Below are 5,204 nucleotides of genomic sequence, written 5' to 3'. Positions count from 1 at the left end.
CTCCCCCCTATATCCCATTCCTGGCACACCCATCAAGGATTGCCTATTGGGGAAGGGAAAGGGAAGATATCTCTCTGTAGATCCACCTATTCACTGGGTGTCCGCATATTTGTGCGCCAGGTGTTGATTTTTCCTCTTCTTTGCTGCATAATAACCAGCTTGTTAGTGGCAGTACTAATGACGCTCGGGTAGTGCTCGGTTTTCACCCAGATATTTCCCTCCGCTCTCATTCGTGTGGAAATAGAAATGTATACGGCAGTAGGAGTGCTTGGCCTTTTGAGTCTTATTATGCAACTGCTATTAAACCCGTGTTCGAGGTTGCTTGTATCAAACCTAGGAGTTGAGGTAGTTGCTGCCGATCCCTAGCTACCTGTTTCGAGTTACCAGTGTTGTAGGGTGGATGAAAATGACAGTTCAAGTCTCAGTCTGTGTAATCACACCGAGAAAATCAGATGGTGGTAAAGAATTAAAGCTGAACTCTGTCGTGTGTGTTCCCGTGTGTGTCCCCCCCCCGCCTCCCCCATATGTTTATGACTGCCCAGTTTTGGAATCCATTTTTTATGTATTTGTCATCTTTCATGTGTTTTCTGTAGTTGTGTCTGTGTTGCAAAATGGACATGAAAGATGTAGCAATATTGTGACTTCCTAATTTTCTGCATGTTTCTGATTCCAAGGCTGAGATGGTTGTGGAAGCCTTAGTAGTGACGCTGTTCAGTGTGTTTGCAGTTTTTTTTCTTCCTGACAATTAATTTTATAAGAATAATTGTTCACTCTGTTTTGATTATAAACAGAGACTTTTTTCTGCATGCGTTCTCTTGCCCACTCTCCTCCAGTATGCTTTTCAGTTTATATCAAGTGCTATCTACTTTCAAAGCTAGGGCTAAAAATATTCTAGAATTAATCTTTCCTCAGGATTATACTAAAATGCTAGTCTTGGACTTAGCAAGTGACTTTGTTGTCAGCAGAAGTTTCAGCACTCAGTTCTGTTATTTCACAACGTATTACTACCTTTCTCTTAACACAAAAAACTTTTAAAAATATTAAGCATAAAGGCTTTGTTTGCTGTCATAAATGGTAAGTGATTGCTTTAGCTTAATGCTAGTTGTTGACGTGGAGCTTGTGTAGCTGAGAAACAAAACGCCATTATTAAACATGTTTTGAAGACAATTTTTGGGACATTCCTTTCACAAGTGGTTTTATGCTAACAACTGCAGTTCACACATGATTTTATTCGTACCTGATCACTGTTAGAAAGAAGGTACAGTGGTTATGCATGACCACACACCCTTTTAGAGAATGGATGATTCACAGGGGTCCAGGTGACTGCTCATCTCAGATGACTTTTTGTTTTGTGATGGGATAATTTTTAAGAGAGTGCTCAAAAACTGTGAATTAGGTATTAGCTACAGAAGTTCTACATGAGATTTAGGTAGTATAGATAGTGTTATGATGTAACTAGATCTAACAGATAAATATTGAATCACAGTAGCATAATGATGCCAAGAGCACTGTAGCAAAACCAGGGTGGATCACTGAAAATAGCAGCAGTGGTGTTGTGAAGGGTTGATAGCTCATTGCGATTGCTCAGGCTTTTCTGCACAGATGTCATGTCAGTCCTCTAAAAAAACATTTAGAATAAATACACAAATTCATGTACAGTTGTATAAGTAGTATTCCTGTTCCTTTGCAATACTATGCAGGTGACTTCCAGGGAACCAGGCATGTGGCATCTTTATTTAGCTTACAGGTTTTGGGTACCACCTTGCCCATCTTTAAGCAACTTGAGGAAAGCTGCTGTAAATCTGATTTGAATTGCTATGTATGCATCTTACTAAATATCAGTGAAACATCCACTAAATGCCTGCACGTTCCTATGATTTATTATTGATTGATACAGTAATTTAGTTCATGCAAATATCACATCTGTCCCTGATTTGCATTTCAGACACATGAAATATTAAAACATGTAATTTATCTTTCCTAAATAGATAGTTACCACTGTCATTTTAAGGTAGTAAGAGGTATTTTCACAAAGGGTGTGGGAAACATATCTTTGCCTGTAAAATGTCTGAATATTTAGTCAAAGTTCCCATACAAATTACTAGAGAAATAAGGAGATAGTTTCTTAGTTGACAGTATGCAGTCCAATTTGTTGAGGCATATTCTGATCATCAGGATAAACTTTAAACACTTTTAAATACAATAAACTGATAAGACTGACTTTGTGTAAACACAATAACAGCTTTTGGTGTGCTGGAGTGTAGAACAATTATAATGCGATAGTATATGAATTAATTGATTAGAATGACAGTGATAAACTGTTTCTTATGTGACATTTAATGTGTTTAAGTCCTGCAAGCACGCATTTTTCATTCTGAATGGGTGTGGGAGAAAAGAAAGGCCAGGAGGGAAAGAGAAATTCTAGTTCATGTTTCCTTTAGAAAAAAAAAAAAAAAAAAAAAAAAAAAAAAGGGAAATCTTAATTTGCATATATTTCCAGTATACCTTTCCATCACTGAAAGCTATATGGAGGTAAAAATTGGAATAACAATCCCAATTTTTTGTAGAAATTTTTTTAAGTTGCATTTATGATACTAACATTAGTCATGTAGTTTTACTTTACCAGATGTGCTATGTTCCAGGTTACTGTCTTGTCTTCAGACTTGGCAGACACAAACACACTTCAAGCAAGAAGTAAATTGGGGATTTTTGTATTAGCTTTCAAAAATGTGTTAATGTAGCTTGGGATAACTGGTAGTGATGAAAAATACAGGCGTGTCATTTTTTCCTAAACTTGCTTCCAGGTAACTTTGAAGAGATTCTCCCTGTATATTGGTTGAGAGTACACAATCTAAAATATTTAAGCCTTTTGTTATGTTGATCAGACCATACATTTGATTGATAGTTCACAGATAATAGTGCTAAGAGTACATATTTAATTTTTTTTATTAGATTTTTCATTAAAATGCATTGAGTAGTTTATAAAACATAGTAGGTGTAGAGTTGAAATGTCTTGGGTATTCATGTGAGGTGAAAACTGTTCTGAGTTTATCATAGGAGCTCTGCATACACATAGCAGTAGTTTTCTTTATGCCAAAGAGAAAACGCCTGTCTTTAGTTGGTATTGAATATAGAAGACTGAAGCATGGCTTTTATGATAGATAGAGTCCTTGTTCTACAAGGACTTTATTTTACATTATCTGTTTTTGAGTTTCTGTACCTCTTAAGATTCATGTCAGTTTATGGTAGCATTAGAGGAGTACCATAAGGATTGTCTGATCTTTCTAACAGTAGGATTGCAGGTTGCTTAAAAATTTCTCTAAGTTTTTAAGTTGTAAATACTATGCAATAAAGTTGACGAAAGTTTATTTATGTTTAAAAGGACATTGGTCACAATTGAAATCATTAGTCTTCATATTAATAGTCACTTAAAATGTAAATTTTTGTGATTTTGTTTTCCATTTGTGGACCATGTATATGTACAATCATTGTACATAATAGTAATGCAGTTGTTGATATTTTTAGTACCAAAGTATAATGTGATGACTGCTGCTAATACTATCATAGCTTTCAGGATGTTCCCTGCAATATGACTGGGTTCAGTCCAGTCCTTTTCTGCATTGCACACTTGAGGATTTTAGTTTGTTTTCATCCCTCCTTTCCCAGTGATGAGATGATTCTCTTTGCTCCGGCTCTGCCATCTAGTAAAGTGATCTCTTAAGATAGTGAACTAATCAGCTAAATCAGCTATGCCCACCGAAAGAACCCCAAGAAACCCTTTCTTTTTCTTTGCATTTATCAGATAAACATGCAAGAGGATACCTAGGTAAGGATCCAAAGCATGGGAAGAGAGAGACTTCACTTCAGCGTAGCTGTAAACTGAACTGTGTTTTAGAGTGTCAGGTTAGTAACTTCTCTTAATAAACTTCAGCTGTATTCAGCGTGAGTTACAATGTTTCTTGGGAGAGGTCTAATGGTAAAAGGAATGCCTCCCTTGTCGGAAACAGAAGTGGGCAGCAAGCTTTGGCGTTTAAGTTACAGTAGTGTTGCTAGTACTTAAGCCCCATTCTTACCGATATCTTTTTCTGAAACGAACAGAGCTATATAAGGTTTGGAATAATTTTAGGAGCTTGACCATAAAAGATCTTTGCATTATAATAAGGGTTTAATTTTTCATTTCAATTTGTATGAGAAGCAAAGGTGTCTTTTCAGAGAAATGACTAGAAAACAGTTAGAGGATAAATTTAGGACTAAAAGAACGAAGGGCTATTTCCTAATGTATTCTCAAATGGTAGAATTGACCTTCCCTTGATTAACAAGTGGCTTGCTCTTTTACTTTCATACTCTTTTTACTAGAAACGGGATAAGAAGGGGTAGCCAGAAAGTTACTATATAGATTCTGTCTTATTACAATGTTCAAGGTACATGGAGCTATACTTTCTTTCCAGGCTTAGGTTTTGTCAAAATTCTTGTATTGTCAATATTTTGTCAATTTCTATATTGACTTAGCTTTTTCAGAAATCAATAGTTAAAACATGTCTTCACCTGTCTTTATAATTGATTCATAGTTCTTACACACTGAGAAAGTTCATTGTGTGTCCCTTAAACTCTGTATATTTTCTTTCTACCAGAGGTTTCTAAATAGTATTTGGTTAAATAGATTTTCATGTGGCTCCTTCGCCTGTTTCTTTGTCTACCCAATGGCACGTGTAACTGTTTGCAGGTATTCTGATTTAATTTTTGACTAACATCCTCATTTTCTTTCTGGATAGTATGGACATAAGCAGTTACACCTAGCATTTAATATTGAATAAGTTTCCTAGGATATGTGAATGAAGACAGTTGTAAAGAACTTGCCTCTAAACAAAATTTTTAGAAGTAAAAGCTGGGGTATAAATCTTATATGGACATTTAAACTGGTTAAGTTCAGTTGTTTAGGAAGCACTTTCAGCTAAGTTGAAAAACTAGTTTTATCTCATCAGTGTCAGTTCTGCTATATGTGAGATTGGGAAACCCTTACAATTTTAAAGTGTGCCTTTTCTAGGGAACACATAATTCTTAGCTAGCTCATGACTTCGTTTAAGCCCACTGTTACCAGGGATTGGAAGGTTGTTCACATGTGGAAACTTTTGATCCAACAAGCTCTAGGGGTAAGGAAGAAAGTCTTAGCTGTAGTGAGGATGAGGCTTCTCAAATACAGTGAC

The 5,204-nt window shown here is 35.9% G+C and overlaps 1 protein-coding gene across 11 annotated transcripts in view; it reads left to right on the top strand.

Annotated features, from left to right (window-relative positions):
- Positions 1–5,204, top strand: part of CASK (calcium/calmodulin dependent serine protein kinase) — a 225,617-nt gene that overhangs the window by 1,180 nt on the left and 219,233 nt on the right. The gene's annotated exons all lie outside the window — the stretch shown is intronic.

The sequence above is a fragment of the Tyto alba genome, unplaced genomic scaffold (genome assembly GCF_018691265.1).
Source record: "Tyto alba isolate M040663 unplaced genomic scaffold, T.alba_DEE_v4.0 Super-Scaffold_14, whole genome shotgun sequence".
Classification (NCBI taxonomy): Eukaryota; Metazoa; Chordata; class Aves; order Strigiformes; family Tytonidae; genus Tyto; species Tyto alba.
Note: the sequence above shows the minus strand (reverse complement) of the source record. Positions and strands in the feature narration are given on the sequence as shown.